This window comes from Agelaius tricolor, unplaced genomic scaffold (genome assembly GCF_023055355.1).
Source record: "Agelaius tricolor isolate 1412-34295 unplaced genomic scaffold, bAgeTri1.0.p SCAF_25, whole genome shotgun sequence".
Taxonomy (NCBI): Eukaryota; Metazoa; Chordata; class Aves; order Passeriformes; family Icteridae; genus Agelaius; species Agelaius tricolor.
This window is the reverse complement of record NW_027269285.1, coordinates 12,096,955-12,111,284: the sequence shown is the minus strand read 5'-3', so window position 1 is coordinate 12,111,284 and position 14,330 is coordinate 12,096,955. Positions and strand designations below refer to the sequence as shown.

Sequence of the window (14,330 nt, the reverse complement as noted above, 5' to 3'; positions counted from 1 at the left end):
CCAAACAAGTAACCAGAGGATGCCTAATTTGCTTACAAGTAAATAGGAAAAAAAAAAAAAAAAAAAAAAAAAAAATTTTTTTGAGAAAATTACCGGAGGGAGGCTGACCGCTAGCAAAAAGGCCTTTCTCCCACATTCAGATAGATTTCACCGAGCTCCCCAAAGTAGGGAGAACCAAATATTTATTGGTCTTGGTGGACCACCTAACACATTTTGTGGAAGCCTTCCCAACCGTAAGAGAAACAGCCAAAGTAGTTACGAAAATATTGATGGAAGAGATAATCCCGAGATATGGGGTCCCAGAAGTCATTGACTCAGATAGAGGGCCGCATTTTATTTCCCAAATTACCCAAAACTTAGCAACAGCTCTGGGCATACGGTGGGAACAACATGCCCCCTGGCATCCCCAGAGCTCTGGACGAGTTGAACGAATGAATGGAGAAATAAAAAAGCAATTGACCAAACTGGTAGCAGAAACCAATTTGACCTGGGTTAAATGTATTCCTCTAGCGTTGCTAAATATAAGAACAAGACCTAGAGCTGATTTAGGGGTATCACCCTTTGAAATGATGTATGGGATGCCGTATAACCTAGAAAATCCTAACGAACATCCTGTCATTAATGACACATGTACACAAAAATATTTGGTGGAATTGACAAAGTACAGAAAGGCATTATGGGAAAAAGGTATGTTAGCACAACGGCCTCCTTTAGATTTTATCTTACACCAGGTACAGCCAGGAGATTGGGTGCTTGTGAAAAAAAAAAACAAAAACAAAAAAACAAAAAACAAAAAACAAAAAAAAAAAAAAAAACAAAAAAACAAAACAAAACAAAAAAAAAAAAAACAAACACAAAACTGTAAAGAAAACCCCTTGACTCCAAGGTGGGAAGGACCGTTCCAAGTACTCCTCAGCACAGAAGCAGCCATACGAACCGCTGAAAAAGGATGGACTCATGCTAGTCGCATAAAAGGACCGGTAAAACCCCCTCACAGCTGGGAGGTTTGCAGTCTCCCGGGAGAAACCAAATTAAAGCTGAAACGAACTGATAAATGATTTGGATAGTAATCTGGGTTGGAGATAACCATTATCTCCAAACCCAGCTAATAGGGAATCAGGAGGCTCTTGGATATTGCAAACTCTTAGAGGACGAGTTAAGAAAGCCCTACTTTAAGTCCCCGAGATTAGAACATAAAGGGCACCCATGGAAGGGGGAAAAAACACAAAACAAAGATATAAGGTTAAAGTGTAACTGGTTAGATTGTGACTGTCACCCCCTTGTATGCTTTTCCTATAAATTGTGTCACGAACCTTGGTGGTCTCATTGTCGGAGTGGTAGAACACCTAGGGGAATTTGCATGCCGTGCTATGAGAAAGAGAGGAGACTAACTTCTGTCATTCTTAGTAGCAGAGTTGCTACGGGAGGAGGTAAAGCTTAGATCTGACGAGTGGTGGGAAACCTTTTCCAAAGGGGTAAATCCTGATCGGTTCTGCTACCACCCTAACGAACCGATCCCCTTTCTCCTGGACATCCTGGAAGTGGTGTGTCGGAAGAAAGCCCCCAATTTGCGGCGTGACCTCTCATTAATAAAAGCTGATAACTGGGCCGCCAGTGCTAAAAAGTGGAAACGGGAGGTTTATCCGGCTCCTGAAGAATACCTCTGCTGCCAAGAAGATGATAAACCCCGAGGCTCGCAGCAACCGAGTCGTCGGGCGAGGCAGAGAGGTAATAACCAGTGGAGTCCGTCGGAAGCCTCGACCCCCATATGGGATGTCCAGGAAATGTTGGCTGTCCTGCCCCAGGATTGGTAACCCACCACTGGGGAAACCAAAGGTAAAATTTAACCTGAGCTCCGACAATGACAGCCCCAAATTACAAGCCTTAATTCTTTTCTGGTGCATTGTAACAAGTTCAGGGGCAGAAGGGTATTCACATCAACCCTTCAAATGGTCACTGATTAGATGGGAAGACCAGTATGTTATCCAGACCAAAATCACATCTGGCGCACCCAGCTTTTTATGTACTTTGTGTGATTTAATACCTGTAAATCCATGTTTAAATCAGTTTGGATATTATTTTTGTCCAAGCTCAAACCCGGGAAAAGGGTATTGTAACTATCCAGGACACTTTTACTGTGCTTATTGGGACTGTGTATCAGTAAGCTCCTTTGGGGGGAACGAGGACGGGTTTATCAGAACTGGATGGGGTCCATACGGGTGTACACAGCCCACTTCCACATATACCCAGAAAGAAGGAGGGTTAGATGGAACATGCAATATGATTTACATTAATGTGACAAAACCACATGACCAAGTCTGGTTATTAGGGAAAATGTGGGGAGCCCGATTATGGGAACCAGGGACAGACAGAGGGGGGCACTTTATAATCCAAAAGACAACCGTGCCACACGACCCTGAACCAATTGGACCAAACCAGGCGATAGCTGGAGAACAAACGCTAGGAGAAAATAATGGAAATGAATCAGAAACAGCCCCAACCACTAGTCTTCCAGAAATGTATAAGCAAAACTTTACTAATTTGACCTGAGGACCTGAAAACCCGGGAGAAGGGGACTTGTGGAAAATATTACAGGCCACTTTCCTAGTCCTGAATGAGACCCATCCAAATCTAACTAAGGAATGTTGGCTGTGTTACACCGTAAACCCCCCGTTCTATGAAGCCATAGGGGTAACAGCAAAAAGCAGACGAGTAAATGGGACCAACCCAGCTAGGTGCCTATGGAAAAAGGAGGAGAAGAATCAAGAGGGATAACCTTGGCAAGGGTAACGGGGAGAGGAAGATGTATAGGACGAGTACCAGTGGAAAAACGACATCTATGTCAGGTTATGGGGAATCTGAGTGACCCTAAGAAACCTGCCAGCTGGATACTGCCAGCAGCAAATACTAAATGGGTCTGTAACACTCTCGGAGTCACCCCATGTATAAATATAGACCGATTTAATGAATCCAGTGACTTTTGTATTCAAGTATTGATAGTACCCAGAGTCCTTTACCACCCCGTAGAGTACGTTTATGAACAATATCAAAATATAGGACCCCACATAGTGAAACGGGAAATATTCACAACCTTCACTGTAGCAATGTTACTAGGAATAGGTGCAGCCGGGACAGGAACAGGAATAGCCTCACTCATACAGCAACACCGAGGATTCCAAGAACTAAGAGCCTCTGTAGATGAAGACCTCAGGAGGATCGAAACCTCCATCAAAGACCTCACAGAATCATTAGATTCCCTAGCAGAGGTAGCCTTACAAAATCGAAGGGGGTTAAATCTATTATTCCTGCAACAAGGAGGACTATGTGCTGCTTTAAGAGAAGAATGCTGCACATATGTAAACAAGAGCGGAATTATACGGGACTCAATGGCAAAACTACGGGAGGGGCTAGAAAGAAGACAAAGAGAAAGGGAAGAACACCAAAGCTGGTATGAATCTTGGTTTAACTATTCTCCTTGGCTTACAACTTTATTATCAACAATAGCGGGTCCACTACTTCTCTTACTATTGGGACTCACGTTTGGCCCTTGTATTTTTAATAAATTGATTAGCATTGTAAAAGGCAGATTAGAAGCTGCTCACCTTATGCTCATACGAGCAAAATACGAAACCTTGAAGATGGATGATCCAGAAGAATCTCTGGAGCTTAGCAAAAGGGAATTAGAGCTTTTTGATGAACAAAATTGAGTATCAAAACAAAGGGGGGATTGAGATGAAGGACTACATTTTGTTCATCACGAAAAAGAGACCAGTGTGTTACAAGAGTTCTCTGCTGACTATTTCTGTACTACTTCATGAGATATGAGCTACAAGGATACCAGGGAAGGGGTTGCAGGAGCCCACACATAGTCCCACCCAGAAAATGGTACAAACAGATAACTAACAGAAATAACGACCAGGGAAAGGCTGGGGAAAGGGCAGGGGCAGATTAACACCCAGCAGGGAAACCTTTCCCGCTGACAAATGGTACAAGCAGATAACTCACAGAGATAACGACCAGGGAAAAGCTGGGGAAGGGGCAGGGGGAGATAAACAGTCTGCAAGGCAGGATATTTGCTTGCTGAAACTTGATAGGGCACATATTGCGTTAATCATAAGATTTTGGTAATTTTCCACGGAGAAGTCACCAAATAAAGACATAGGGTGAAGAAGACGCGGCTGAGGAAGACTCCGCAGCCTTTTATCACCGACCACCAGGAGACAGAAGGATGAACCCCTAGCAACAACCAGCACAGGCGCAGAGAACTCCGAGATAACATGGACTCCTGAAGGATGGAGAGGATAAAAGGACTGAATCAGAAACTAGTTGGTGCGGCAGTAGGTGGAGCTGAGACTCCCCTGTCGCCCAGCGCTGAGCCTTTGCTTGCGTAGTATAACTGCTTCAATAATTAATAAATTCTTTGATTGGAAATTGCTCGTTTTGAGTCAATTTTATAACATGTATCACAAGGAAACATGGCTCTGTCCATGGCTACACACAAAGAGTCCAGCATAAGCTACTCCATCATCTCTTCCACCTGCGTTCTTCTCTATTTCTCTCGTGGCCCATTTCCTCTTATCTCCTCTATATCTCTCTTCTCATTCAACTCCAGGAGGATTAGCATTTTTCCATCATCCAAGAAAAGGGTTAAAAATCTGAGGCTCTGTCTGTCCAGAACTCCCATGGCTGCCCTGCCAGGCACCTTCTTGCACTCCCCTCTTCTCCTTCTCGGCCGGCCAAGAACAGGCACCAGCTCTCTCTCTATCTCTCCTGGGGGGGCGGGGGGGGGGGCTGCCCGATGCCTCTCAGTGCTCCTCCACCCTTCCATCCTGCAGGGGCCTTCACCTCCCTTCTGGCCAGGGACCCAGCCTACTTCACCGGGCCGGGTGGCTTCCCCTGCCCCGCCCAGCCCGCAGCCAGGCAGGGGAGATCTGAACCTTTCCCTGACCGGAACCCAAGAGAGCCTCCCAGGGGAGAGCCCTGCTTTTAACCCCGTGTTCTCAGAGGCGCATCCAATGTCCCAATGGCCACCTTAGGTGCCAATATTAAAATCTGAACATCCATTGGCCTAACCACAGCATCCCAGAAAACACATTTCCTGTCAAACCACCACACTGTGGGATATGCTCTTGTCCTGAATACTGAACTGCAGTATTGTCTGATGATTTTTTGAATCCTTTGAAGGCATTTTGAATTCTTTTTCAGCCTTAAATTAGACTAAATAGCTTTGATTTGTGGGTATTGAGAACCAGAAATCACTGCCCTGGCTTGCCTTTTTTACAGCTCCTTTCCGTGGGAGACTCGCTGCAAACGTCACGGCTGGTGAGACAGTGGGCCCACCATCATTCTGAAAGAGCTTTGCACAGTAAACATAGAGGAGGATTAAATATTGAAATGCAGATGACAGGAGCTGCCCAATGGACTCTGCTGGTGGAAATCAAATACTAGTCTAGTCTTTTGAATGCAAAGAATTCCTCCCAATGAGGCCAGACAGGCTTGTTTGCCTTTGAATCTGAGCATGTGGACAGTAGTGGATGGTCTACAGGTTGAAAACAGTGTAGATACTTCTCCTTTTTTTCAATAGTGGCTCAGAAACTGAAAAGGCAGCTACAAAATGGTAAATACATCCCTACAGATTCAAAAATGGTTGTTCTTAAGTTGCATCTCCACCATAACAACAAATTGTTAGAACTAAAATACAGATGGGAATTTTATAGCTTCTCAGAAATGAAGCAGGAATTGGCCAATGGGCCTTAGCAGTAGCTACAAGTTTTTCAGCATGAGGCATCTCAAAAGTATTTTAACCGTACAGAACTTTTCTGTACTTTTGGCCTTTTATCTCAAGGATGCATCAAAAAAAAAAAGGAAAAAAACCCCAAGAAAAATAAAAAAGAACAAACCCTACCAAATATATATATATATATATATATATATTACATGACTAAGATAATAAGCACAATCAGTAACATATATAGAAACAGAACCCATGGTTTTTAACTTTCAACCTTGTCTTCTCAACACACTCTCGAAAATGGAATTGTTTCCCTATCTGCCTTGAAACATTTTGGAGCAAAAAACACTCTAAGGTCCTGATAGGTGTTTTGGTCAAAAATCCCTTCTTCTGGTTTTCTGTCCAGAAGCAGAGTAATGGAGGGGAAAGCTGGTAGCTGGCCAAAGGAGGTAGGAAGAGTAATCATCATCCACAACACTGGGGCTAAAGAAATTTCCACAGAAAATTACCTGCCTTATTACTTGCTCATGTGGTGGGTTGAAAGCTCAGAATCTGTTTCCATGTTTCCCATCCCTCGAATGTTCTATTTCACAGAATTCGAGCCCCTCAAACTTCAGTCCTGCCAGAACAGCCTGCCACCTGCTGTCATAGGGGATCTGCTGATGCCCACTGACTCTGGTACCAGTCTAGTGCTCGTCACTGTTGCAGATCAAGAACTACTGAATAGTTCTGATGAATGCTCTTAGAGTGGTTGAAAACAAGGAAAGAATGACTAGACATTTGTATGATCAAATCCCCTGATGGAATAAAAACATGCCAGGACAACAAGCTTAATAAATGTATTCATTGTCATAAGAAGGGAGATGAAGGGTCCAAAAGATTACTTGCATACTTACTGTTCTAAATCCCTTGTTATCTGGTAAATTGCAAAGGATGCCCGGCTTTCACCAAAATGCAAATCAGATTAAAATGTGAAGCCTTACACTTTACTGGATATAAAACTTCATCATCCATTTTTAAATCTTAGAGATTGCGATGTTGTCCTGGTTTAGGGCAAATTTGGAGGAGAATTTCCAAATTAGGGCCCCTCCCCGCAACTGGTTCGGGAAGGATTCCTCAGAGAGAAGTGGAACGAACCTGTTTATTTAATAGGCACAGCACCCCCCAGCACGCAAAAGGAACAATTCCGGATGACACCGCTCTGAAAAAGATGACAAATTCAGAAAGTCTCTCTTGGGGGGGTGCTCACTCTCTTCTCAGTCCCTCCGGCGCTGGGCCAGCTGCTGCAGGCCACAAGGTGCAAACTCTCGGTGTTTCCCAGGTCCCAGTCCGGAGCAGGTTCAAAATGGTCAGTAAAAGGAAAGGAGAAATGGTCCAGGAAGAAATTTGGACAGTTTAGCTAAACTAGCTAATGAGCAAAAGCAAGCAGAAGCGAAGCAAGCAAGAGTGAGAGAGAGCAAAGCGAAAAGCAAAAGCAGCAAAAGCAAAAGCTGCAGTCTCTGTGTCCCGCCAGGCTGATAAGAAAACCAAAACAAAACATTCCCTCTTCAGAGCCAGTCTTAAAGGTACAGAACATAATATCCAACATTCACAGAACACATGAATGGGGATACAAGCATCATAACGTCACCCTAGGACAGATGTATTTCCTATTAATACCTTAATATTAGTAAGGTTTAGAGCTGGAATTCAGAGGGAAAAGAAAGCTATTTTGAATTCATTCTATTCAATCATCTTGTCTGGACTGTCTCTTCCTGCTTTTCACTTCTGAAACTCTGTATGAAAGGCATAGAGTTCTGGATTAATTCTTTTCAACAGTTTCCCCTGTTATTCTTCTTTCAAGGCAAACCTGAAAAATCCACACTTTCTTTCCCAACCACTTCTAAAATTCCATTGAGAAGCAAAAAAAACCCCATCAAACAACTAAATCTCTGCTCCAATTTGTAGGAAAAACCCCCATGCCATTAACTGCTTTCCTAACATTTTCTTTCTCTTGTATTAATATGGCAACCTTTTCTTGCTTTTATAGATTAGAACCAAATTCTTAAAGCTATAAGGAAACACAGGTTTACTGTAGCTGATTCTGAGATACAGTAGTCCAGCAAGGAGGTCAGACCTCAAAAGAAGCGTCTGTACAACAAGATTCAGCACAACGTTGAGACATATTAGCTATTGTTCAAGAAAAGCCGCCAAAATGAAACTGCTTAGACTTCTATCCTATCATGGGTGCCTGCTTCCAGAACCTGACCTATGTTGCTGGAAACTAGCTGCAATATGACTGCAAACAATGCTGTGAATGTAGGACATTGTTATTCTTCTCTTCCATTGAAAACCACAAGTGGAGTTGCGTCATTTTCTTAAAAATTCTCTATTTCCTTCCAAACTGGTAAAATAATGATAAATAAAGTGTTCTGTTCATACAGTTTAAATCTAATAATGTTCAAAATGAAAAAAAAAAAAAATTCATTCAGATATGGTCTGCAATAATAGAGCCGAGAGAAGAGGAACCAGTCTGGCCTACAAAATAAAGTGAAGCAGAATTTGGGAATTTGGAACACCTTACGATGTAATATTTAAAGAAAAAAAAGAAATAAAATGTAACCTACCCAAACTCAATCAGTGATGCACCGACAGAGAAAAAAAAACTCATTACTACTAATATTTCTTTCATTCTCAGACAAGAAGTTAAATTATCCTCTTGAATGCACGGAAGATTGTTGCGAAAGACAGCAGCCTTCTTCTTTACAACATATTCTTCAGAACTCCAGGAGACAAATCATTAGAGCGATGAGGCTCTTTCTCTCTGTAAAACTTCCAGAGCATAGCCAATATTATATTCCTTTAGAGATCCTCACCGCCCTGGGCGACTGGTGGATAGTCTACAGCTCCAGTACATCAGCCAGACGCTCTGCCTTATTTAGCATGGCTACTGCAGCAAGGACATCATCTCTACTGGCTTTCTATCCAAAATACATGCAAGGCACAACAAAGAATATACCCAAAACACTGAGCACAGCCTATGGCCTTCAAAACAAAAATCTCACGATGGCAATACTGGATCTTCTGATCCAAACCATCGGGAAACATTTCTTTAGAGGCGAAAAAAGCTCCTGTTGATTGTACAAAAAATAGCGATGTAAACCAGAGTTGCATGACCCAGTATTTCTATTGAACTGGAACTATTTTGATCAATATTATGGATCCATTTCTTTTCAGGGCATTTGGTAAAAAATGTAAAGTATAGTTTAAAAGGAATTATTGGATGCGTACTAAGTACTAGGGATTAGTTAAGGTGTTGGTTTTGCATGGCTTGGTTTTTGGTGGGGAGGGAAGAAGCCAGCCACAGAAGTGAATCTTTTGTGAAAAGCTCCTAGAAGCTTCCTCCATGCCTGGCAAAGTGAATCCCTGCATGGCACTAAGAACAGACATGCTGCTAAGCCAATTAGACAAGCAGTAATATATTTCAGAAGGAAATCAAAACTGCGGCCAGTTAACTTTTAAGTTTGCTAATTTTTTGGTTGGCACCTCTTCTGGTTTGAAAGCAAAACCAGCAAGAGATGCTGTCGCTGTTGCAGTGTGTGTTTTTGATTGTAATGCAGTTTGAGTAGTCAGTTTGATAATACTTCCTGTTTTGTGCTGTTGGAGCATATTTTATTATTAAGGGATTGTTCCTTTCCCCCCGTGTTGTTAGTTTTTGCCCTAGTTGTCCATCTCCCCAAAGACCTGCCCTTTTCTTCCCTTTTCCTCCTCCCACTGAATGTCAATCCCTCCCCAAGCCTGCCCCTTTCTCTAGAAACTTCCCTATCAATTTTATAGTCTTCAAAACCCCATTGGTTTGTTTAAGTTATTCTCCTCCCCTGTAGTCCCCTATTGGTTTAAACATTGTATTCCCCGCCTTGTGGTCCACCCCCAGTTGCTCCCAGTGTGTTCAAGATTGTATCCTCCTCTGGGACCTCTCCCCATTTCTAAGTTGATGTATGCGTTTGGCTCAGTGTCTTTGTGTCCCTGACCTTCCAGGGAAGAAACTCCTTTGGAAAACATACAGAAGACCTCTCCCTGTTCCTTGTCCCTGCCCTCGGCGCAGTCCTATCCCCAATGCAGTCCACCTGTGCCATAGAGCAGCTGTGCCCTACAGCTGCACCCTGGATTTGACAGCTTTCTGGGGGAAGCTCACTCTGGCTGTTGGTGTCAGGAGCTAGTCGGTCTGAAGAAATCCAGCATGGCAGCAAGACTCCAAGTCAGAAATACAATTTATTAGGAAAAGGGGAAAAACCAAATACATGCAATGATACAAAAGAAAAACCACGGACAGAATACAACCTGTCACCCTGCTAGTTAGGGTGGTGCTAGCAGTCCGGATGAAATGGTCTTGTTGAAGTAGTGATCCTGTAGAAACCATCTGGTAGCTCTTATCCTCTGAAGACCCAGTGGGTGAGGGTGGCCGTTCCTCTAGGAAGCCAGTGGAAAGACTGCTTGTGGTGTCCCAAAACTCAGATTATATCCAGCTGGGGATGCTTAGCTCCTGCCCCCTGGGCAGAGCATCTTGCAATGGGCTCAAATGGTTCTGAGTCATGCGGTGGTTCCTTGATTAGCCTTTAAACAGAAATGGCTCCTGGAGGGAGTCATCTCTGAATCATGTGGCAAGACATGGATGGCCCCGTTAAGAGATAAGGAGATAAGGAAAAAACGATGCCCCTCCCGGTTTCAGCAGCTCTTGAGGTTGGGAGCAGAAAACATTTTTATATTGTAGCCTAGGACAATACAGGATGAATGCTTTTGCATTTGCAGGAAGCTTGTGTGGATTTGAAAAGCATCCTTCTAGCAGAGGCACAAAAGTATTCTCCTACCCTTTTAAATCATCTTCAAACCAAGCAATTCTCGCAATAAGGTAGCGCATGAATGACTTGCAAGTGAGTTGAAGAAACACGGCAAAGTAGTGTTCAACTGCAGAGAATCGTTTAGGGACACCATACCTTTATATACCTTTATATTTTAAATCAGGAAGCATGGATGGACCGTTTTTTTCCCCTTAGTTGACTACAGAACCAGCGGTCCCTTGCGGGAGGGTGTTTGGATTCAAGATGACACTGGCAGCTAAGAGCATGGCTACATAGAAGGTGCTACTTTGAGACCAGAACATTCAACTACTTCAAGGCAGATAGGAGAATAGCTGACTAGTGACAGCTCTGAGCAGAAGAGTCTGTGGCTTATCCTGTGGGAACAATAGTAAGACATTTCAATTGAAAAACCCCATTCATTTCCAAGGAGCAAACATCAGTAAAAATAAAAGGTCAAGCAAAGACACCCTAGTGCTCTTCTTATCAGAAGCATGTTCCTCCATATGAGAGTATTTAGGAAAGGACAGTCCATTCATAAAGAAAGGTGTGCCAGTTAGAAAACCTGTAGAACACTACAAGACAAACTCACCCAATATACATCCTCAAATGCAAAATGAAGAAATAATCATTTCAAGCTTCCGTGGAATTAATTGCATTTTATTTGTTCTTTTCATTTCAGCTGCTCTCAAGTTATTTTTTAAGACTGAATTTTATGAATTCAGCAAAGCTCTCTTTTTGAATGTCTGCATACCCCTATAAAACACTGAGGTGACAAAGAGAACGGCAGTGGAAGGAAACCTGGTCCACCTCCCCCTCCTTGAAGCTTTAGGCCAGCGAGTGATTAGAATTTAGTCACTTCATTTGCTTTACCAAGAGAGAATGTTTTCCAGCCTTTATCTTGCCTTTTGGAGCTGATTCACTTTGTAGTCATAAATTCTTGACTCAGTTGGTGAGAAACAATGGCATTACAGCCGTGGATGTTAAAGTGCACTGATGGGAAATGAAGTTTTCATCTTCAGGTCCTTGCTTCAGTAAATCTTCCAAATTCATCAGAAAGAAAGTTCCCAGACCGGTAATCCCCACTCAAATGACCTAATTCAAATAGTCTGTAGGCATAAGAGGCATCAAGCAGGTGCTGTCATCTGTTAGGGGAATACCCAGCCAGTACATGATTGTCTAGTTAGGCGGCAACAATTTTGGAAAGAATTTAGTTTTTTTTGTATTGCAAGTGAATGGTCAATACATTTTATTAGTGGATACGGGTAAAAGAATGTCTTCTGCATCCTTTCAGAGGGGAAGCTTCCCTAGATCTAAAGCTGCTCAGCTCCACGATAGGATGCTTTGTCTGAAAAGGGAACTCAAGTCTTTGTCCTTTTGGATTGCTTCCATAGTTTTTCACTCACTCTTCAGGTAGCTGTTAATATGTTCTGTTATCCCTTGCAAACTTTTATGGGCATAGTCACTGAATTGGTACGTATTCCATGAAGTCCACGGGCCCTGTTGAGATGCAGCCACAGGTCTCAAGGGTGTTAGCAGATGTTATTCTGAGGCCACTCCTAATGATGTTTGATGGATCATAGTGACTGAGGAAAGTGCCCAAAGACTGGATGAAAGCAAATGTCACCCATCTTGGAAAAAGGCAACTAGGAGGACTTGGAAAAGTACAAGCCAGCCAGCCAGCGTCATTTTTATCCCCAGGAAGTTGATGGAGCAGCTATTGCTGGAAAGCATTGCCAGGCACATGAAGGAGGACAAAATAACCTAGTCAGCATGGATTTACCAGGGGAACTTGATGCTGAACAACTTTTTAAACTCCTCTGATGAATCAACTTGCCCGGTAGATGAAGGGAATATTGTCTGCCTGGGCTTCAGGAAGGTTTTTGACATTTATCTAGGTGGCAGCACACATACATCCCAGAAGTGTGCAAAGAGGAGGGAACCAGTGTCTTTTCAAGGATGCTCAGTGAAAAGACAAGAGGCAGTAGGCACACACTGAAATACAGGAGATTGCCTCTGCACATCAGCAAATGATTTTTTACTGTGAGGGCGACTGAACCACGGCACAGACTGCCCAGAAAGATTGTGGAGCCTGGATCTTTGAAGACATTAAAAGTACACCCAGATATAATCCTGGGCAAGAGGCTCTAGGTATCCTGGTTTAAGCAGGGGGGTTGGACCTGGTGAGCCCCACTGACGCCTTCCACTCTCGTTCATTCTGTGCTAATGAATTCTCTTAGAGATGCATTTCAAGCAGTGGCATGACAAAGATCTGTGCAGAGAGAGATCCAAATGGACATGGGATCTAAGTTCCTTAAGTAGTGCTCAAGAAGAATGCAAAACTCTGGGATAAGTGTCTCTTCCATAACTGAATCCCTTTCACGGGAAAATTCCCCAGCTATAGAAAGATCTTCTGATAGGCATGCTTAAGACTGACACTGGCTGAGCAAATTTCTCCCTATGTGTGTTTAAGACCAATTAGGATCTTCACCAAGAGTGTTGTCAACATAGTCACAGAATGTATATTGTTAAGAAGGGACAACTTACATCAGAATGGCAAATATTGGTCCACAAAATGTATTAATGTATGGGAACTATCTACTTGGGTTGAAAATAAAAAGAAAGAGTTAGTCTTTATTTATCAATTCCATCGCAATATTGATGAGGTAAGAAAAAGACCTTAGTCCTTAACCTTCTTAACTCAAGCAAAGATTTTTAAAAATTCCTTGTAAAAAATGTATCCTAATTATCAGACTATGAAACAATTTTAGTTGGGAAAAAAGTTCCAAAATTGTGTAGATAGTGGTAAAGAAGCCAAGAAAATAGGTAAGAAACAAAAAGAGAGCAAAAGAGTCAGCTTCAGTCTGCAAGCTCGTTCTAGAAGTAATCTGCTAGAAAAAGGAACCCCCAGTTGAATTTCCAATGGATTCATGCACTTGATTCAGTCACTAGTCAATGTAAAGACCAATCCTTTTGTACAACTTCTCCCAGCAACAAAAACCCCAACAGCTTGACACCACCATCATGCCTGTCCCAGATGTATTTTAAAAGAAATTATCCTTTCTTGAAACTCTATTTGCATAAAAGTTGCAAGACATTGGAGGGATTCTCCACATTCTCATTTCTCCATGTGGCTTGAAAGTCTATTTGATAAAATATGCAACAAAGCATATGATTTATAAGGTAGGGTAAAATGGATGATTTGGGAATTGATCTCTTGTTGATATTAAACTTCATATCCACTCTCTGTGAAGTTTCTAAAAGAAATGATGGAGCTGAGGCATGAATCTGCCACAACAAGTGTTAAGCAAAGATACACACTCCCCTTCACATGCCCCCCTTCCACACACACCTAGGCCCACACAGAGGTCAGCATAGCAGATGATGAACACCTTGGAAAAGACCGAAATGCTAAATACCTCTCTTTGGGGGCAAAATAGCTGGTGCAACAATTCAAATATCTGGTGTAAAAATTCTGTTTAATATCTACTTCCTATTTAAAACACAGCTTTTCATTTAATTATATGTAGGGAATATTTTCATATTATTTGTTTCTTTACAATTACTTTGTTCTCATGTGTTGTATGTCTAGGAATATTTTCTTCTAAAAATAGAAAAAAATAGATAATATCCTTTCAGAAGAAAACATTGGTTTATACAATTTTAAACCATCATGATATGGAAGAATTCTTTTGTCCCTCACTAAGGTGGAAGAACTATTTGGATCACAGATCATTTACAATGAAATACTTTACCTTTTTAAG

At 42.3% G+C, this 14,330-nt stretch overlaps 1 long non-coding RNA gene across 1 annotated transcript; it reads right to left on the bottom strand.

Annotated features, from left to right (window-relative positions):
• Positions 1–753: 753 nt before the first annotated feature.
• On the bottom strand, positions 754–3,492 carry LOC139599961 (uncharacterized). Its single transcript, XR_011682374.1, has 2 exons — positions 3,237–3,492; positions 754–3,206 (listed from the first exon to the last, which is right to left on the bottom strand). It is a non-coding gene; the product is annotated as an uncharacterized lncRNA (long non-coding RNA).
• Positions 3,493–14,330: the final 10,838 nt, after the last annotated feature.